The sequence below is a fragment of the Ixodes scapularis genome, unplaced genomic scaffold (assembly GCF_016920785.2).
Source record: "Ixodes scapularis isolate PalLabHiFi unplaced genomic scaffold, ASM1692078v2 PGA_scaffold2__306_contigs__length_199485367, whole genome shotgun sequence".
Lineage (NCBI taxonomy): Eukaryota > Metazoa > Arthropoda > Arachnida > Ixodida > Ixodidae > Ixodes > Ixodes scapularis.
Window position 1 is genome coordinate 71177059 of NW_024609857.1, and position 22601 is coordinate 71199659.

Genomic DNA, 22601 nt, shown 5'->3' on the forward strand with positions numbered 1-22601 from the left:
GATGCTCGGCGTTGGGATCGGTTCCTGACGCTGATCGAGTCGGCGCCATCCTAGCGTGATGCCATTACATAACAATAATTGGCGAGACATGCGTGACCCTTTTTGATGGCTATAGCGATTGTACTGCATGCTCTAATAATTTTCGTTGCTTATAAAACCAAAACAATAAAAGAAAATCGTTGCGTCTATTTTTTTTTTTTAATTTTCAATAACCACGTTATGGTTTTATCGCCAATGTCGGTAAATGCATTTGAACCCAAAATATAAACTTCAAATCGGACGAATCACCGAATATCTTATTTTATGCAAAATATCACCGCGTGGTTCCTTTTTTCAAGCAAAACGGTCTCACAGTCTTTTGATATTGGCAGTTTTTTTCTCTAATACAATTGACGGTTGGAGCACATCACAAGAAACTATATATGCGCATATTGCCTGTCAACTCAATCAACGCAAAGTAGGACAATTACCAAGCCTAAAAAGCAAATATAGCTGTTTAAAGACACTGTTTATTTTACATGTTCAAGAAACACAAGCTTTGGATCACATTCAGTTTTGTTTAAGTAATCCGACGTTCTTTGTCCCGCAAGCTTTTACTGATTTCTTAATTATTGTGGTGTGTGTATGTTTTTACAACCGGAAGTTAGTCGCTTCAGTAGGCCTCTGGTGTATCAGCTGTACATGAGCAATAGAACTTAGGGTTAATTATTAACCGAGCATCAAAGAGTATGCCGGGAACGTCTGCAGCTGTAGCTGTTTGAACGCAAACAGTTAAAACAAATGGCAGTTCCCAGGCGCGTTCTACAAAGCTTTCTTTCGGTTATTCACTTCCCATCTCTTGTATAAGGAAAGCCAGCGCGTGTTCCTACGTTCCCAGCATTATCTTAGATGCTTGGGTAATTTAGCAAAATATCTATTTAGCCAGTGCAGTGCAACTGCTAGGCTAGGGTCTTCAGCGTGCATCACGCAGTAGTGATACACGTCCGCACGCCAGTGCGATGCTCATCCATATCGAAACGGGCAGGGGCGAGGATTGAACCCATGAGCCCTGGGCTTCGCAGAGCGAGCTTTCGCTACACGGGCTCCGAGCTGCGGCGAGCTGCACACTCGACCACAGATCCCCCTTCTGATTTAATGACGTGATGTAGAAAATGTAAAGGAGTTGTGGAACCGGCAGCGCTGATATAATAGAATGTCCACTTCATGTAAACGAAGTGCATTAAATTTATTAGGCGTTTAATTTGTAGAGATCTCGCTGCTCTCCCCCGCGTCGACCCTCCGGACCCTAATTTCCGGCCTCCGAGATACGTCATGCCTCGGGGGAGCGGCCATGGCCTCGCGTACCACAGATCCGGGTACAGCGCTCCCCCAGCTCACTGACGTCACGGGACTGGCCTCCCAGAACAAAGGGGCGAAGGCTTGAAAAGGGGAAGCCGGCCGGACAAAGGAAGTCTCTCTTGGACGGCAGCTCTCTTGGACGGCGAACCTCTCGGGCGGCGGGACACGAAGTATGGTGCAGCGGTAACAAGGAGACAAGGACGCTGGCGCGGGATTCAGCGGGAGACGAACGATGACGCGGGGAAAGTGCGGGCAAGACGTTGAGTGGTGGACTCGACGGACGAACCGGACTGCGACCCTGGACGACGACGTCCCCATGACGCGGTGTGAATGACCACCGCTGGGACTAGGAGAAGCTGCAGTGGCAGCGGACTTCCGCCGGCCTCGCTGATGACCGTTCCCCGATCCCGAAACCCCCCAGGCAATAAGTGAGTGAATAAACCCTTTTGCCGAGAGCGAAGTATTGCTGTGTCATATTCATCCGGAGACAGGGTTTGAGGGAATCGGAGCTATACTCCGCGACAACTTTTCTTGGCAATGCAGTGGAAGGTACAGGCCCGCGTCCCCTCTCCCATTTTGAGTGTGCGCGACCTCTCCTCCTCTCGCCGGAAATGGGGGAGGAGGAGAGCCTGCGTACACTCAAAATGGGAGAGGGGACGCGGGCCTGTACCTTCCACTGCATTGCCAAGAAAAGTTGTCGCGGAGTATAGAAGCCCGCATATTGAACTTCTGTTAGAGGCAATGTTTTCTTCTTTTTTTTTCAGAAACAATTGAAAGTTCGTTTAAAAACACTCTAGACGTCCATGAATTGGATGCATATATCCAAAGAATAAGCACCATTCAAATGTTGATGCGTCGTGTTTAGTTCCAGACCCTTCCTTCACGGTGATGATCACTGCGCATAACCCCTTGAGAATCCGCTGATGTAAACATTAGCACGGGACTCCTTGAGCGACTGAAATAAAGTCGAATACGTGAATACTAACAAAATATCCTTCCTCTTTGCTGGTTCGGAAAAAATAACGAGAAGCCCGGACCGAGACTCCGTCGTGGGCAAATCATAACGTTACCGCCGACACGGTCTCCGCAAATATGTACATCCTTTCAGCCCTTTGACTGAGGGTCGAAGCTACAGTTAAATACTTACCACCTCCTTTCACCGGCCCCCGGCATGACTCAAACTTCTAGATTTTACGGCTATTATGTTTTGTGTTCTGATTTAAGCCGTTATTGGTTTCATAGGTGTGTCATCATCAGCGTTACAAAGAGCTTGAAACGCAAAAGGCGAGTGGAAATCTTACTGTCACGGCAATGTGCGCTTTTGTAACGCCTAAGTGGTCTTAGGAGTTGCGGAAATGCCAGAATGTTACAGCTACTTTAAGGTCACCCATTTGTCAGGTCAAAGTATATAGTAAGCCACGCGTAAATCGACTGTAAGCGTGTAATAGACCCTTTCCGAAATTTAGTGTCATCTGCCGGTTCGTAAAGCAGTTTAGATTTTGCCATATCAAGGGCGGAAATGAACTTGTATCGGCACCGTCACTTTCGCAAGTCAACGGCTAGCGAGGAATTGTTCATTGTGAGTTCTTTCTCGATCACTTTCAGTTCGGTGGTGACCAAAAACCTGCATTCAGAACAAAGCTCCAACCCACTCAGATGCCTCCAGAAAATTATATACACCAAAGCGTTTTAAAGCCGATTGTGTGCCGCCCACAAATTGACTAAATCTGAGTTATTAGAAATAAATGCTTACGTAGCTTTTGTGTTCCATTCCTACGTCGCGTTGTTCTGACCCCCGAATGTACAGTCTCCGGCGATATGAAAGACCCACTGGGAGCGCGTGGCCGAGGCAGTGGCTGGCGGGGGCGCTACGAGCGCTCCGGGCAATTCCATTCTGCTTCGAGGGGAGGACGCTCACTCAGGGCTCAGCACAAACTGATAAGCGCGCGCTTTAGCTGAGCTTCGAGTGAGCGTCCTCCCCTCGAAGCAGAACGGAACTGTCCGAAGCGCTCGCAGTGCCCCCGCCAGCCACCACCTCGGCCACGCGCTCCCAGTGGGTCTTTCATATCGCCGGAGACTGTACAGGCCTCGCATATCCGCTTAGGAGCATTTCCAACGTCTTGCTTCATCAGTCACTAGAAGGCCGCCATTGGTATGGCACAGATGCCGTTCCACGGATGATGATAGTGATCAAAGTGACCAGACTGAATTTCGGAAAGGGTCTATTAGCCGCTACCGGACTAAGGGCCGGTTGCACCAACGCTGCTTAGCGCAAAGTGGAGCCTAGCCGGGAACCTAAGCTAAGTTTCGGTTTCGTTCAGTTGCACCAAAATCGCTTATCGCTAAACCTAGCACTAAACTACGCTTATCGTAAGCGCTCAACATTGGGCGCTTTGCTTTTGGTTGTTTCTTAATCCTGGATTTAAAACATGGCGGCTGGTTTGTGGCGGTCGACGTGGTGAACGAAATTGGTTGTACAAAGTGTTTTAGGCTACAACAGCGTGAGAGTCTCGATAGAATGACCTTCGATTGTGACAAGGATGCAAAATATTGTCGCGTGAAGTGTTTATCGACCCCGGTTTTCAAGTTGGCTCTCCACTTTCAGTGCGTGTTAGCCCTACCGAGATACGTACGGAAGGGAGGCACTCACTTGATCGAATGACGTTTGAGCGAACGCCCACGTTTCACCGAATGACACTTTAGCGAATAGTTGGACGCCACGAAGCGGCGTTTTCGGGTGGGCCAAATGGGTTCACATTTTTGTAATGAGCCGCCGCAGACTGTCGCCGCGAAGCGGCGTAAAGCGCAGCGCGGCGGATGGGTTAACGCGCGCCCCGTTATTCGCTAAAACGTCGATTCGCTCAAACGTCGCTGTTCGCTAAGACGTCATTCGCTCATGTGATATGGACCCCGTCTGTCTTCCCGTTGGTTATTCTGTCAACGAGCTTAGTCGTATGTACTTACTCTACTGATTTTCGCATTACTGTAACGTATTATTATTTACCACCTTGTTTATTCCTACTCGCAACGCATATCCTTCAATCCGATCAGCGCGTTGAATAGTGGCAGTACATGATCTCGGCGATCAGCTGATTGTCGACTCTTCTGCCGTTTGCATCAGATTGCGGCGCTCTTAAATTGTAAAACAGCGAAAAGTCAATTTCTTTCGTTTTCTGAGTTTCGAGACAATCTTCCGTGAATTTTTCTTGTCTCGCGAGTAGAATCTTAGCTTCAGAAAACTGTATCGTTCCATAACCGTAACTTTTCTGGTGATCGTGTTTTTTAGGGATATTTTGCTTTATAGCTTTCATTCGTGGCGACGACAACTTCTATTCGTGGCGACGAGAACTGGACGACTTCTATTCGATGATTTCCGGGCATTTTCGCAGCTGCCGTGGCGAGTTAGCCACTGTTTTGAACTTCGTCGGTCTCAGGCATGACTTGATTTTAGTAGTCATCTTACCTGCCTAGTTATTCTCGATGATGTTTTGTCCTTAGCGATGTAGCGAGTAGAGCGTCCTTCTCGCTTTCGGGGAGATTTTGGGCCCCCGATGGTTCCTTTATTTCAAAATGTGAGCGCGAAAACTACTGTCACTGTGAAAATATTCTGTTATTGACCGATATTAAATACTCAATCACAGATGTGAAGAGCATTCGTGTTTATTTAAAGCGTTGACTCCTGTTTTCGAAAGTTAATCGAAAAATTGATTGAATTTGGAGACCTTTAATTCCTTACTTGCCGAAGAAATACAGCGAAAAGCAGACGCCGACTACAGCAGGTTTTTTGTTTACATCTCGAGATTCCTCACCGCCAATCGTATTCCTCCCTCTAAGCGTTCCCTAGTTCGCTCTGTTTCTCCCTACATTCCCTAGGCAAATCTAGCGTTTAGCTAGGGGCGCGTCTGTAAAGCCGGAATTGAAACCCGTGCTTATCCGAGCTTGGTTTAGGACGCTAAACCGACTTATGAAAGAGCAGCTTTGGGTTAAGGTAAGCGACGTTGGTGCAACCGGCCCTAAGAGTGTATGTAGAGGTTTCGATTAATCACCGAAATACTTTTTCATTCAAACTTTAGAAAAAAGGAGATTGTTTTACTTAGATGCATAATTGTTCGTCCCAACTGTTTTAAAAGCATTCAAATATAAAAATGATTATACCCACTTTCCACTCTAAGAACAAAAGCACTCTTCGTAGTTCGTTTGGGGGGAAGAAAAATAGACCGCATTTTTTACGTTATGTTTTTAAAAATGGACCAGCAGCATATTGCTTGGCACTTCCCGTTTTCTGGTTTGATCATAGCTCAGAAGCGTCGAAATGATAAGCGAAAAATATTTTGCACGAATATCCTAGCTAGGTGGATTGTTTTATTAGGAACAAAAAAGTCTAAACTAGTAATCACTTGTTTAATGAGCTATGTACCAGTATGTATTTATGTGATTTATTTTGAATGCTATTGTTCCTCTACAGGACTAATATAGAAGTGGTATTACGCAATCACATAGAATCATGCGCACAAAATGCACAAATCATTATCACCACATCACATAATTCGGGAGTTTTCTCACTTTCAAGCTTTGTCGACATTTTATAACAAAATAATATTCACGTTATCTTGTCACCGGATGCGTGACCTTCACCCACTTAAAATTCAACATTTCCCAGGTTCGTGAGCTTTTCTGAATCTCTCAAGAACCACTTCAGTGGAACATGCTGCCATCTATGTTGGTAGACTTAGACAAACTCTTGCTTCATAATAGAAATGACACGTACCGATGACAGCACAAACTCAAATGTGTGTGGTCACTGACAAGCTGTGGACTGACAAGGACCGACAACGCGAGCTTCCTACCTTTGATAATACTTCGGCTTCTCGTGCAGTTCGAGCGCGCGGGCGCAGCAAAAGCGCAGTGGGAGGCATATAGACCTCGCGCTGAAGACCGGGCGTTCAAGAGACACGCTCTGTCGTTCTCGCTCAGTCAGTGACTATATACTTCGTCTCACCCACCGTGGTCTCACCTTAGCATGGACTAACCGAGAACACACTTAACTTTTTTACACCCTTTAAGGGTGCTACAGCACCCTTTAGGGGTGCTGCAGGGGGTTTGCACCCTTCACTTAGCCGTCTAGCACCCTTTTGCTTGCAGGGTTAGCACCCCTCAAGACGAGCGCGAGGGTGCTTTTGCGCGAGCACCCTTCCGATTCATTGTGAGGGGTGCTGAGAGCTGGAAGGGTGTTGGAACGGTGCTCAGTTATTGGGTCAAAGGTGTTCTTTATTTTTAACAGCATAATTTAGAAAAAAAAGGAAGCTAGGCTCAGCGTACATTAAATGAATTGATGAACCACAGTATATTTTTTATTCATTTTATTTTTATTTATGGCTAATCAACCAAAATCTGTATACTCCGAAAATCCGATCGGCATCTATTTCAAATTACGACCAGCAAAAATAAAGCTCAATCAATCAACTAGTATTTACTGCAGAGTTAACGAAGAATCACTGGATTTCACGCTGGCATAGTTCAATAATAACAATAAAAATAAAATCATTTATTGTTTTTTGCAGTGCCCAGGGACATTCAATAGACCGATCCCACAGCTAGTTTGAGTACGCCACCGCTGCCGACATGCATCGTGGGAGCTGTAGTCTTTCTGCACACGCGACAACCCTGCTAGAGGTCTGCGCGAGCAGAGCACGAGGCGGCATGAGCTATCTCGTGAATTGGCGTCTGCCTCCTACGAACTACAGCTATGGCGGCGTCACGCATGCGTGGAACGCTTGGTGAGATCGGTCTATTGGCCTTCTTGCTAGCGTAGTTCAATAGAATGCATAAACAGATATGCTTGCGCGCGCGCACATACACATACACGCGCGCACGCGCGTACGCAAGCATGTACACGCGCAAACGCACGCAGACGCAGACGCACGCACAAACAACCACGCGGACGTATCCACACGCGCACACGAGCACGGGAGCATGCACGCACACACGCACGCACGCACGGAAATGAATACGACAAACGAAACGTGCTTGAGCTATAGTTTCGGTTTCGTGTTTAAAAAGAAAACCTAAAACTTAGATAAAACCTAAGATAGGCTAAATTTTTGTTAACTTTCTACAACATTATAGTGACACTATTAATAGTAATATAATACTTAATTGCTTAGTTTCGTTTTCAAAAAAAAAAAAAAAAAAAGAAGAGCCTTTTGAAGACTGCGCAAGGCCCATCGCTATTGCACTCAGCTACCGTTGGCAGCCGTTGGAAGCGGGTCCATATCACAAGAGCGAATGACATTTTAGCGAACGGCGACATTTGAGCGAATGTTCGTTTTAGCGAATAACGGGGGCGCGCGTTAACCCATCCGTCGCGCTGCGCTTTACGCCGCTTCGCGGCGACAGTCTGCGGCAACTCATTACAAAAATATGAACTCACTTGGCCCACCCGAAAACGCCGCTTCGCGGCGTCCGACTACTCGCTAAAGTGTCGTTCGATGAAACGTGGGCGTTCGCTAAAACGTCATTCGATGAAGTGAGTGCCTCCCGTTGGAAGCAACGTTGGTTGGAAGTTAGGCAGGCTTCGAGGATCGCTTCCTTTTTACGTTTTAGCCGATATTTTAGATATCTTCCTTACGAATAACGTGTTCAAGCGTAGCAAGGGATGACTGAGAGCTGGGAGACGCTGCGTCTTACCAACGCAAGTTGCGGACAGTCCATCAACACTGCTGCAAACGCCGGTGAGCACTTCTGTTTTTGCGAACTGCGTCGCTGTTTTGAAACTTTGTCGTGTACCATGTGCTTGCTAAGCTATGCTTGATTCTAACGATGCTTCTGGCCGGTGTTATTTCGTTAATTAAAAAGAGCGTACGTTGTTCAAAACCTATGGCTTGCTCCGCAGGGTGAGAAAGATTCGTGTGCAGCGGAGCCGAGAGGCTGTTCTGGGCGCCGTTCTACGACGTTCGTCCGATGACGCATTTTGCGGAGCGTTCAAGTGCAGTCTGACGGCAGTTCAAGCAATCACAGGTCATGCTAGTTCTGCCGTGTGGTCTCAACAGCCGCTCGCCACCGATTCGTTTCGTAAAACGGGAGCGAGAAAAAACGTTACAAGAGCGAGCAGCATGATTTCTTGCCTATGCTTATAATGCCTGTGCCGCAGAAACGCGCGGTCATTTCGCGTATGCCGAAGCGGCACGCTTTTGAAGTTTACGATTGTGCGATGTAAATAAAGTGAGTTTCAACGTCGCGTTTTTACGGGGCAGCGAAAGCCGCTTCGAAAGCAGAGCAGCTAGAAAAAGCAAAAGTATGAAAAAATGCGAAAAGATCCTGAATATTCGATGGTGTTGAAAGACTACCAACGTACCGACTCGCCCAGTTATTCTTTCTGTCAAAAAATAATAACCAATAGTAATAAATGAAAAAATACCAACTTTTAATTGGTTATAAATCATGTGTAATTCATGCAGTACAGCCTTCCCTGCTCTGTTGCTTTCATGAGATCAGGTAATGTGTAAATGTGTAGGATAGTTCACAGGAACAATTTATGTCCGACCCATGATATTGTACGTTTTCGCCAAATGCTTCAAGTTATATAAAAAAATGCTCATCATAAATTAAGCCACACCACTGAATGTACACCAGTGTGTGGTGTTATGTATGTTCCCAGCAAAAGAAAAAGATGCATTCAAAAAGGGCTAAATATTGCGTTTCCTCTCTGTTGGAGCTTTTTCAGGTACACTCAAAACGTGGGTGTCTACGTCTAAAAGAGTGGAATTGACATTTCCCGCAGGGCTGGCTGGCCTGACTCAGTTTGGCTGGCAGCTTGCAACCTATGCGAACCTGGAGAACTGCACCACAAGAGTGAGAGTGACGCCCACCCTGCACTTCCTCTACGATGGCACCATAAGGAAGAGGGAGGTGCCCCCAAAGTGAATGCAATGGCAGGTGGGTCGTTAAAGTGAACCCCCATACAGATGACACCAAACAGAAAATCATTAAAAATGAATTATTATCAGAAACAAAGAATGGGAGTCGCACAGACAAGGAGGAGGAGATGAACACAGTGCTGTGTCATGTCCGTATGCTCTGTTCCCATATTCTTCACAATTTATTTTTAATAATTGTCTACCAACTGGTCCAATCAACAGCACTAGCCAACAAGAGTATGCTGCTATCTTTTACTCTGCATTAACACTGTGCTTACAGTTAAATCCTACAGTAATGAACAAACAAAAAAATGGGTGCAAGCCAGGCACGTTGCCAAAATCTTGATTCCGCGGCGCCCATGACAACATGCTGTATGAGGGGGATGGGGGACAAGAGGCCTCAGCATAATGGAAGACTTCGGGGAGGGGGAGGGGGGGGAGGGAGGGAGCGGAGAGGGGGATGGGCTTTCGTTATCTTTTGAGTAGGACAGGCGCTGGCAATGCCTCTGTGGCACTGGGAAAGCTGAGGTTCATATCCTTCAAATTAATTGGATCTAAAAAGCTATAATATGTATTAGCGGCTGAGAAACTGCCCTGGGGGAATGCAGGCAGAGGATAACAAAATTGAATGCACACACGACAGAACAATAATACAGAAAAACAAGACAGACAGAATAATCCACTACCGATGGAGTTGCCATGCAGTTGCTTTCATTTTGTGCGTTGTAATGTCGTTGGGCTCCCTGAAGCAATTAGCTAGACATGTCAGTTTGTACTGGGCAAAAGACGATGAAGGAGCATTTTTTTTGTTGCATTTTATGACCTTCCATTTCAGCTTCCTCAAATAAAAGGAATCCTTAGAATCCCTGTATTGGTGGTTTGGGCAACCTAGGCAATAAGGAGAGAATTATATTACTAGTGCATTATGTTTTATTTGAACAAGACAGAACCAGCTTGTGCTGCAGTGGCGTCACATAATGTTGAATGCACGTGACTTGCGACGCATTGGCGATGCCTCATGAAGCAACTACGATGGGTCAGACCCGCCGCTTTGTCCTTTTTTAAAGCAAAATGAATATTATAATCAGGGAGCTGCACCAGTTATTTATTAAGGTACTTTTTATTTAATATTGCAGATAAACAAGGAACATCTGAAGTTATAATTATAAAGTATGGAATCATTAAGCAACGAAAACATCAAATCATCAACACACCCGCCATGAAGCGGTGGAACAGGGGGCGCACCGCAGTAGCTCTCAGCAGTAAAGGCACACTTAGCAGTTGTCACAGCTGTGCAGTGGCTGCAATTACACCTGTGTGATTGCAGGAAACGTTGCTTAGAACCAAGCTCCTTAATTTTGTGCAACAGGTGGTTGTGGGACTAATGCAACAAATGCTCGCCAATTTGTGCTTTCGTCTCGCCGGGCGCTGTAAACAGGCATGCTCGGAACATTAGCATGGTCTTGGTCGTCTTCTGCTGCCCCTGATACCGGCAGGACCAGAGTCTTCGCCAGTGCGCTTTAGATGCTTACAAGAAGCATGCTTGTACAGCACTACATCCAGCTCCACACCCCTTTTAGTACCCGAAGCTCCAACTTCGATGGACCTTGCAAATCATGTAGGCAAGCACCGTGGAAGGCGAGCCCTCCACGGCGCCAAGGGCATGAAAACAGTAGAATTTCTACTAACCTTATACTGGAACTGTGCTACTATTTTTCAGACATCTTGGCAGTAGCGGCTACGATGATCGTGGTTTACAATGTCAAGGAAACCATGGCACTGTCACATCTGTTTGTTGGAGAGGAGGTAAGCTCTCAACTATCTTTTCTAGCATAGGTTGCAAAATGTAACCTAGCGCTTTTATGAACTCCCTTGCGCACAATCTTTCTAAGCAAATGTTTAGGCAACATTGGGGCACATATGCAATTGTGAATGTATTCATCTTATTAAAGTTTTCCATTTTTTTTTTAATGGCAGCCAAGCATGTGGTACATTACAAACTAGCACCTTTCTTGCACAACAGATAGAGCCATGTTCCATGCTTGTACATAGTTTAGCCTTCATCTAGATCAGAGTTTAGCAAAGTTATGCAGTTGGAGGTGATGTTTAGGAGTCGCATGGTCTCAGGGGAGCCAATACGATGCTGATGGCACTGCTTCACATGTTTGACTACAACTTCGTCAAACAAGCTTTCTAATCACTGCACGGCACACTCTTATAGAAAGGTACAAAAAATCCAGTGGCTGTCTTTCCTGACACACTGATGGTTGGAAATATCATGGCCAAAAGCAGTTTCCACAAAATTTCTAACCATCTAAAGCAAAATATTTTGGCCTAAATGTACATGGGAGGTGAAGTAATTGCAGATCAGAAGATCACACAAGGAGAATGTGGATTCCTGTTGACTGATTCTGGCTTTTTTGCAATGAGCAAGCCAAAGCAACGTTTACGTCTCTATGTGGAACCAGACTTCTGGCTTGCATTGCCGAAATTTTTTGCTAATCGCAGAGATAATGCAGGTGTCCCTGTCGCACTGATGATCTTGCATATTTTTCAGTGCTGGGAAAGCATGATTTACTGCTACTTGTCTAAGTTGCATTCTGTACAAGTGTAATCAGGCCTGCAGAGGGTGGGGGTATTACATATTTAACATAGATCAAGTGACTATAGCAAATAACACTGGACCAGCTCGCTGGTAGATAGTGATATACTAACTGTGATGATTTAGAGAAGACTATCACACATGGTTCCTGCCTTACATTGCATTGATTTTGTTTGCTAACACAGGAGCAAGACATCCCGGCAATGCCGTGCGTCGTGTACTCTGGCAATGACGCCGAGGGGGCTGACTTTTTGTACCTCGCTGTCGATAGGCAGCGGTTTTTGTCCGTGAAGAATGCAGAGGACGACATCGCTGCCATCATGGTGGCTTACTGGCTTTTTAATATACGTACTCGAAAAAGGCAGCAAACACAGTTGCTGTACTAGAATGGTTGTTTGTCGGCCTCAGCAGCACTACTCCGAGGCCAGTTCTGATGAAATTCCTGAACAAGGTCGCAAGAGCGTGGAATCAATGAGGCCGACAAACAACCGTTCTAGTACCAAAGGGATGCTGAACCGAGATTTGGATGCACGAAACCAGGGCGAAGCACTAGGTGGGATGCTGCAAACCTTAGAACATAACTCATATGACGGTATCTTGTACGGATGGCAGTACTTTTTGGAAAATATGAGCATGATTAACAAAGCTTGCGACATTTGTATTCTCTTCCCTTTTTCGAAAATATACCCATCCAGTTGAGATACTGCAGCATGAGTGATGTTTTGGGGTCTGTAGCATCTCTCTGTGTGCTTCTGGTGCCTTGTTTTGTGAAGTCAAAATTCAGTACAGCACCCATTTAACCTTCTAACTCGAAACTAAAATAAATGTACTATACTTTCCAGACTATAGTGCACAAACTATACATGTCTAAAAGTTGATATTTTACACCGTACAGTCTATCTACAGGTGTGGACTCTACTATTTTAGTTTCAAGATTGTTCATTATTACAAAACTGGTTAGGCCAGATTGCCGTGTTTTGGATATTTTACGCTGGGATAAAGTAATCAAGACAACCTCTTACCGTCAGTCTGTTTCCCAGGCTTTCGATACCTCGCATCTGACATGTTGTTTGCTTGGGAGCCCGCAAGCAACCAACTTAGGTCAAGCTTAATCTTGAGGAACTCTGCGATTGGCTGACGAGCAGATTACAGAAAGCCCCCTGGCATTCATCCGCAGATATCTCTTTTGTGGAGTTCTCCAGCCTGAAGTTTTCCCCGAGGACTATACAACGAGTGCGGACTATCTAAGAAAATACTTTTTCTTTTTAGTCGAAACTTACCCTTGCGCATTATACAGCTGACTGTGAAGTATAGTCTGGAAAATATGGTAGCTTGTTTTAATGTTTTAAGCCCTAAACTAAAAAAAGTGTAGCTTGATTTTTATGCAACTTTAGGGTCCTAAATGAAAGTCTCATGTGCAAGGGAACAAAAAGTATACACTCGAAACGGAAGGCGTCTAAATTGATCTTCTGTTCTAGTCATTTTATCAAGAACCATTGTGATGTACTGAGGTAATCTGTATTGATTTTTGTTCTTTTTTTCTTATTTTTGCTAGCATCTTAGGCCTGCACTGTGATATTTAAAGAAAATATAATTGGTTATTTGTATGGAGGACATAGCTGGTTATTTTGTTGTGCTCACATAATAGTTCAATAAATGATTATTCATTTAGTTTGGCTTTTATTGACTCAAACCCCTTAATTTTGTCTCGATTTTTACTAGCATCTAGGCCTATATATGCTGTGATATTTGATAGAATGCCCCAAGTATTGTATTTGGATATGTGTGTGGAGGACATACCTCATTATTTTTTTGTGGTCCCATAATAGCTCAATAAATAGTTATTAATTTAGTTTTTCTTTCAGTTTTTTTACTCATTTTATAACAAATTGTATTTACTTGCAGCTCAATCACATGCTGTTTGTATGCAGTTGATGCCACTCGCCATGCCTTGGGCGAAAGTGTAAAGGTACTACGGCATGCCAAGTATGACAACTCGTAACCACCTCATATGCAAGGGAAGTGACCGACGTGCCAGAGCAGGATGCAAGGACCAAGTATCGGAATTGAACAAGCTAAGCTCCTTGTTTATGTTTGTACCATACACTTTCTCACATTGCTTAGCTTGCATGAGCAAGTGCTGATTATGCATGTGATGCATATCACATTTCAGTGTTGGCATTTTGACAATTGGACACTTGATGACACATTGAGATTGGTGGCAGACTCCTTCTTTAAAATGATGTTTGAGAATGTCTCCCGCTGATCTATTCTAATATACGAGTATTAAGACCATCGAGCAATTAATAAATTCAGAAGCTTTAGGCATGGAACAAATTCTGTGATATTTTCTTATTTTCCTTCCAAATTTTGTCGGAAGTAAAACTTAAATTGCTCAAGATTTTCCTGCAACTTCCGTTTGCACATAAGCTTCACATTGAAATATTACCTTTTCTGCCATGCACATCTTGCCTTCATTATCGGACAGTGCATCTATGCACGGCTGCTTCAAGTAGCATATGTGCCGATGCATTGCACACATCAAATCAGGAATCCAGTTTCTGTAACAAGGTCCTGTGCTGGCACTGCACTTTTGCATCTCCTTATTTCTTCACTTATCTGGTCTGCATACTTCGTGGTTTTCTGGTTGCCATGCTTGGCATACTGAACCCTGTTTGACAGGTGCTGAGATACAGGGTGATTCATTCTCATCGGAACACATTCTTGTAAAATAAAACTTTTGTTTTATGCAAATTATCTTTTTACAGTTGAGTTATAGTTGTCCTGGCAGACACTTTATACAGTCAAGATGACAGTTAAAAGTGGACTTATTGCATAAAATTCATGAATTAGCTTTTTAGTTACTGGTTCGATAGCACCAGCACATATTGTGAAAATGGGGGCAGTCACCTTCTCAGACCAGCTTATTTTTCGTGAAATGAGCACAAACCTCAGAAAAAAACGATTGTGAAAGATTGTTGCACACAAAACGGGTTGTGGGATACAATACTTTCTGGACCGCTACAATACCGCTGCCGTTGGTGAAATGATATTTTCTCTTTTTTGGTCTATGTGCTCATTTCAGGATTTATAAAAAAATTACTGATTTAAGGAAGTGATTGTCTTCAATTTCGTAACAGCTGTCGAACCAGTAATTGGAAAAGTTAATCAACTAATTTTAGATAATAGTCCACTTTTAGTACCAGCCTGCCTGTACAAAGTGTCGGCTTGGCTAAGTGCTCATCTGTAACGAGATCATCTGTGTAAATGAGAAAAGTTTTGTTTTACAAAAGTTTATTTCGATTAGAATGAATCATCCTCGAGCACCCATTAAAATCAGCATCAGCACCCTTGGATTGCGGTGCATTGCACCTTGCACCCTATACTACTTCACACCCCTATAGGGTGCTTTGGCAGAGGGGTGCTCGTTTGCACCCTCAAAGGGTGCTCGTCCTGGGACAAGTGCTTTACACCCCTAAGGGGTGTAAAAAAGTTTAGTGTGAATGCTGTGCTAGCGCGAGCGGTTAGCCTTGACTACCTCGACTGGAGCACTCGCTGCACGGGCGCTCGTGCAGGCGCCGATGCTTCATTCAAAGCAACAAGCTCGCGCTTTTAGCAAGCGGCTAAAATAATCCGCACTAAGCTGAGACGAAGTTTTTTTTTTTTATAGCAATAAAGTCGTGACAACGTCGACATTAACGCATTTTTTTTTTTCAGAGGAAGGCAGCTGGTCCGTAACTCCGCGTAACTGCTATTAATATTGTTGCGTCTTGCTTTTTAACCGGTAGAGCCACGATAGGATGCATCTTTTTCACCGTGTCTTTTTTCCAAAAAAGCATTGACCTGTCTCACCATGCGCCCAATACATGCGTTTTGCCGTCATAACTTCAGTTTTCACAAGACGCAGGCGGCAGGGGCGGCAGTGCACGCGACAACTCAAGCCGTTTTCTGCTACGCACGCTAAGAGCTCCAGCAAGGCCGTTGCACGTGCAAAAAGAGTTTCCTCGGTGCCTTGGGGCCACGGTTGCGTAGCCCAAAAACTGGCTCGCGAGATCGGTCTATTTCGGCTGACCTTCCTCATTGCCAAGTGCACGTAACTACCATGTTGTGCGCGCTGGCCTAAGGCCGATGGTTCGGAAAACCTCATTCGCTTAAACAGAAAGATGCACACGTTTCGTACTCTACCGCACGCCGCAGAATAAAGAGAAAGCCCTAAAGCTCATCTTCAGAGACTACGACATACCTCACTTCCACATGCACGCAGCACAAATCCTTCGGACGTATTCATGATACAACCCCAGATTGAGCGGGAATCAGAGTGTAGGGGCCCTGAATTACAGAGAGTTTCCAACTGCTCGATCGGTTGGGGCCACGCGGTTCATGGGCCGCGCTTGCAGTACGAGTTCCGGGGAGGTGAAGAACTCAACTGGTTCGTCTGTGAGCGTCTCCGTCTTTCCGCCCGCCTTCCTTCTCGCCACGCGAAAACGAAGCGCATGCGCACTTTCGATCAATAGAAGCGAGATGCATCCGCCATTAATTTGCAAGCGCTATGCATGGTTTGAGATGGACCCTTTCTTCAATCTAGGCTCTCTATCAGAGTGCACATCCAGTGCAGCCGTCTGGTGGCTTTCAAATGAAGAATGCTGCTGACTGAGCCCTTTGTACTCGCGTCGAAAAAGGCGGCCCTTCTAACTTCAACGTCCTGCTCGCGTCACCCGACTATGTATCATATTATTAACTTTTTCGGCGATTTATTTACTATATTATTTTTAAAAAATTATTCATAAAAAACCTGGAAGCTCGAGGAGTAGTAGGTATTATTTAAGGGCCGGTTCCTTGCTCCTCAATATATATATATATATATATGTGCAGATGAATGAACCGTACTTAATCCAATTAATCAAAGGATCAAAGTTTTCAGGAACCCGCCGAAAGCCAAAAATCGGCGGAGCCAGGATTTGAACTCTGGGCCTCCCAATGTCCGGTCGGGTGTCTCTACACCACTCCACCTTGGCTTTCTGGCGTTTCCTACCTGTCTTATTAATGCACAAGAAACGAAATGTATCCAATCGGAGGTGTTCTGGAGACACACGCCCCCGCTTGGAACGCGGTACGACGCTTAGTGTCACGTGGTACGTGCTCGTTTGTGCTCCAGAAATCCTCCCACTGTTTGTCTCGTCCCGTGTACATGTAGTATTCTTTGTTTATGAGCTTTAGAGACACGGTATCATCATCATCTGCGAGAATCAAGAGCTACGTTATATATATATATACCGGGTGTTTCTGTGAAGACTTTCAAAAATCCTAAAACTTAAAGCGTAAAAAAAAAAGAAAAAAAACTTTCTTCGGAAACAAACTACCAGCCACGGCGGACGTCAGGAATTGCCAAAAACATACTAATTAGCCAACTAATTAATTAAAATTCGTTAATTAACTTTTTAATTAGTGGAAATAGACATATGGTTTACATTAGAAAGTTGCTGAGCGTTATCGAAAACCACTAAATCAGTCGTTTTCAAAAAGACCTTCGGCGCTTGAGAAGAGTAGTAGCGCACTAAAGTTACCACTCGTGGAGCAGGTACAAGGCTGGGGCGAGATAAGAGACGGAAAAATCGCGCGGGCGCCTTATCGCAAGTTCGCAACCGCTAGCTTTGTACCTACTCAAAGAGCGGTAACTTTAGTGTGCTACTACGCTTCTCACGCGCCGAAATTCTTTTTGAAAATGACTGATTTAGTGGTTTTTGATAACGCTCAGCAACTTTCTAATTAGAACCATATGTCTATTTCCACTAATTAGATAGTTAATTAACAAATTTTATTTAACTAGTTGGCCAATTAGTATGTTTTTGGCAGTTCCTGACGTCCGCCGTAGCTGGTAGTTTGTTCCCAAAGTTTTTTTTCTTTTTTTGACGCTTTAATTTTTAGGATTTTTGAAAGTCTTCGCAGAAACACCCGGTATATATATATATATATATATATATTCTTTTTTTCAGCGGTTTCTATGTGTTTTGTTTTTGCAATTTGCACTTGATTGTTAATTTTCGGATTGAGTGGTGCAGTTGAAATAAGTGCGTATTTTTATAATTTTTCTGGAGTGCGAGAAGAGACTGCTTCCCACATACTGGAGGCTATTATTAATCGAGATTCTTCGGATCTTCACTTATCCGATGAAACAGACGTTTCGACGTTTATCGCTTCTGGCTTGTCAACCGCGGATTTTGTAGATGGTGCGAGCGACTACTGAGTGCAATGTCATTTGAATATTATACTGTAATTATACTCTCGTATGCGCCCTATTTTTTTCATCGCCTTTATATATTTTTTGATTGAGGAAGACGGAGACCCTGCGCAAAGTAACAGAGACTGCCGACAAACGCTCTGGGAACTAGGAAATTCCTTTCAGTCTTAAATTTGCCCTGTTCCAAGCGCACCGGACGCCTGCCTACCCAGTGCTTCTAAAAGATTGGCGGCAAAGCGATTATTTTGCTCAGTACCTGCCAGAGGGTGCCTATGACAGTTTGAAGAAATTGACATCCCTTTCGTCCCACCACGTAAAAGCTAAGCTCCCGAGCACCTCTTCTGTTGAGACGGACAATTTTGTTGGAACTGTATTCGTGATGAGCCATTTAAGTTACCCTAAAATGCGTCAGTACTGGGCTTATGGGACCAGAGTTCCTGCTATCGCCGATGTCATCACAAGGAATTGGTTATTTAACATTGAGGAGCAACCCGAAAGCAGTGAATGCTTTGGGTGTTTCCGATGATGAAAAAAGAATAATCGGTTATGGAAAGTCAGATCGAGGCTGAGCGAGGTTCATCTAACATGCTGGAAACTACCAAAGACACGAACTGCTAGCATTGATGAACAGATTATGTCGTTTACCGGTACAACATCTTTCTTGATTCTCTCATCTATGAAGGCAAGAAATCCCCCAAGGAAGAGAACAGTCCGTTCCTCGGAGTGGGACCGAACGTTGTCTTACGCTTAATACAAAACCTGCCACCAAGAACTTACTTTTTTTTTGTGATATACTTTACGATAATGTCTCTTCCAGAACTTCTGGCGAAAAAAAAAAGAAAACCTGTGTGCGACTGGCACCATCACGAACTATCAATAAAGATTTGCTACTATAGATTTCCAGCGGCCACATGTCTCGAAACATACCAAATTCGCATATATGCCTCCTGAGCGTTTCTCTACACTGCATGTAACGTAAAGCAGCTGATGTTATCGTACATCGGATAACCATATCAATAGTTATGATACATTATCTGCATTACCAAAATCTCAATATTTCTGTTTTGTGTATTCCCGAAAAATTAATTATAAAATCATTTCGCAGTCAATATAAATCCCTTTAAAAAAACAGACTAACTAAAAAAAACTTTATTCAAATATTTCAAAAGAAACAGTCAAGGTAGAATTTACATAAAATTGCAGTCGGAATTTCATTACTTGCTGGCACTTGTAAACTTGGGAGTCTGAAGATTGGTCTACTTAGATACCGTGGCTCCCCCATTTATATTCATGTCGCTGGAAGTTCGCAATCACTTCTTCAGTGCCAGACCAAAAGTTAGGGTTATCATAACCCCGGTAACAGTTCTCCTTACGACAAAACCTCATGTTCTCGATGACAACTCAATATTGTGCGTGGCTAACAACTATAGAGGATTCAAAAGGCACGTTTCGAACAACCTAGTCTAATGATTTTACCGGATGATAAAGATATAAATCTAACACCAGACACAATAAAACAAAACAGGTAACCATCAAGAGAGTTTATAGTCGGACTTTTTTGTGCAGTGTGCCAATTGGTGTTGTCGATTATTATTGATTATTTTCTTCACCGCAGCTCGCCTTGGGGCAATTAAAGATACGGTTTCTTAATTAAAATCACATTTGCATATACTAACATAAATAAGCTGCAAATTACTAAATATAACAAAAAGTAACCCCAAACACAATAAGATTGAACAATGATTGCATGCATGACAAGCGAGAAGATCTGCAGATGGTATTCACATGAAAAGTAGAGTGATTCCTAGTCAAAAGGGAGGGGACATGGATATTAACTTTGGATTAAAGCCATCACTAACTATAATTCTATTTACTATCTTGTGCAAAAAAAAAAAGAAGTAGGTTTTTTTTTGTTTTTTTTTTGTTTTTGTGAGACAATTAGCTTAGCAAGAACCATAGCCTCCTCTATACGGAGAAAGCCTGGCGCGTCGCGTGAAAAGACGGCCGCCGTAAATGGGAAAGGAGGGGCGGAGAAACGGGAGCGGAGAGAACCTTGCCCGCTAGCGCCACAAAAGAGCGAGCGGCCAAACGCAGAAACAATCTTTTTTTTTTCTCTCTCTTTTCTTGTCGCTATCGTGGAGAGGAGAAACTCAACGTCCACCCTTTCCCGTTTCTCCCTGCGCCCTTTCGAATCGCCGCGCCCGTTTCTCCCGGACTACGAAAACGACGGTGACGAAAACACAAAAACAAGCGTGGTTCGGGGAGCGGCCGCTCATGACCCAAGCGCTCGCTGTCTAGGTCTGCCCTCTCTGCTCTGCGCTACCATATTGGTCACCGTTCAACGCGCTCCTCCTCTCCTTTTTCCTGCGGCCGCGCGCTCTATGGCTCCGTCGTCGATGTGCCAGGCTTTCTCCGTATAGAGGAGGCTATGCAAGAACTTACCTAGAAGAAAGTTGCAATCGAAATAAAAGCTGCGCTGAAGATAGCGGTCGTAAACGATGCGTATTAAGCGCTTTTTCACACTTTGAATTTTGTTGATTTCGTTTCTGAAAAAGAATTCCAAGCTGTAGAACCGAACTCAAGCCTTGACCTAAGTAGAGAGCAAAATGCACGAATAATACAGGCAGGGTTTTTAAATTATTTCGTGATGCGAGATATCAGTCCCAACATCTTTCTCGCACTGCCAACAGAAGAGGACACATGCGAAGTAAAGGTCAGTTAACTATCTATGCTCACGACAAGGTCTCTTCCAACAGAAATGCGTTTGATTGAATGTCCCTTGAATACATAAACGTTATGTAATACAGTACCACGTCTGCACAAGGAGAAGACATTTGTTTTCAGTAGGTTCAGTGACAAGCTATTCACTGTACACCACTGAACTATGTGCGAAACACCGTTCTGTAAAGTTTCGCAGTCGACCAGAGTATGAACATTCATAAAACGCTTAATGTCATCTGCAAACAACAACAACTTGGCATTTTAACCATACGACGCTAAATCATTTACGAAAATAAGAAACAAAAAGGGGCCTAGAAGAGACCCTTGGGGAACGCCGGAATGGGAAAAAAAAAGTTCTTGAGCGACTATTATTATTCGAACACGGTTGGGACGACATGATAGGTAACTTTTGAAATTAATTGCACAACTCTGCACAACAACCCTATAAATATCATTTATATAAAAGCAACTCATGGTTTACTTAAACCGCTTTTGCCATACCAAAATATATACAATCAATTTGACCTCTGTTCATAACAACAGGGGCTGAGAAGTTGAAGAAAAGTGCACAAATTACCTTCAGCTGACCGTCCCGTCAGGAAACCTTGCCGGGAAGGTTCAAACCTTTGGCGGAAGGAAAATGAATTTGGTCATGCATAACGCGTTGAAACACCTTAGAAAGTTTAGACAACATGGGGCGATAGCTATTAGTAACAGAAGCGTCACCTCCTTTGAAAATCGCCGCGTTCTTCCAAAGCGATGAAAAACGCCGGGTCTAAGAGAGGGGTTAAAGATGTGCTTCAATATAGGTAAACCAATTCACCACAACACTTAATAATAAAAGATGGAATGGAGTGAGCCCCAGTAGATAATTTTGGTTTTAGTTTCTGCTGAGCTTGAGCGATTTTTCGATATCTACTCGAATACGAGACAAACAGTCATGGCAGTTGATTTTAATATTTGTAGACTGAACGGCTTATTGAACGGTGGAACAACAATCACTAAAGTAATCCGCAAACATTTCTGCAACATCAGCAGTGTTGGAAACATAGCTATCGGTATAGGAGTTTTCGCATAGGCAAATAATTTGACTACTATCGCGCTTGTGGTGCTTTGCGAATCTTGTGGGCACACTGGAGGCTCCACAGCCCAGTTGACCGACAGCGGGGCACCAGGTGGCAAATTTTCCTCGCGTGGCGGCGGAATCAAGCTGGCCACGCGCACATCGCGCGCGCCGCCTTGATAAGGCGGATCAGAGGCGGCGCTCCGGCAGTCACGGGCTAAACTGAAGCGCCGGGGGTGCTCGTCAGTTTTCTGTTAGTATTCTTCATCATCTCATTCATGTCTAATTAAGTGTAGTTTCTTGTGTCTGATTCCTCGCACCGTGCATGCGTCCACGAACACAATTACTCGTTAGGTAGGAGACACTATCGCTTGCAAGCTGCGCTGGAAAGCCAAACCTAGCGAATGTTTCAAGCAGGCATTCCCAGATATTTTTGCGAATCTAGCTTTCGCAAAGGAAATAACTCAACACATTTCATGAAGTGGTTGTTTACCACGAACAAGTACTGATTGCCGCGGTGACTACGTGGGAACGGGCCCATGGCATTACACCAACAAATCTGCCAAGGGCTCTGGCTTGTGATTGTTTGCATAAGACCGGGGGACTGAGCACCACCTGGTTTTGCCTTGTGGCACACCGAGCAGCTACGAGAGTATCGGAGCACATCCTGCCTCATGCCTGGGCAGGTAGCAATTCGGGATCACTTTTCGTAAGTTTTGCTCC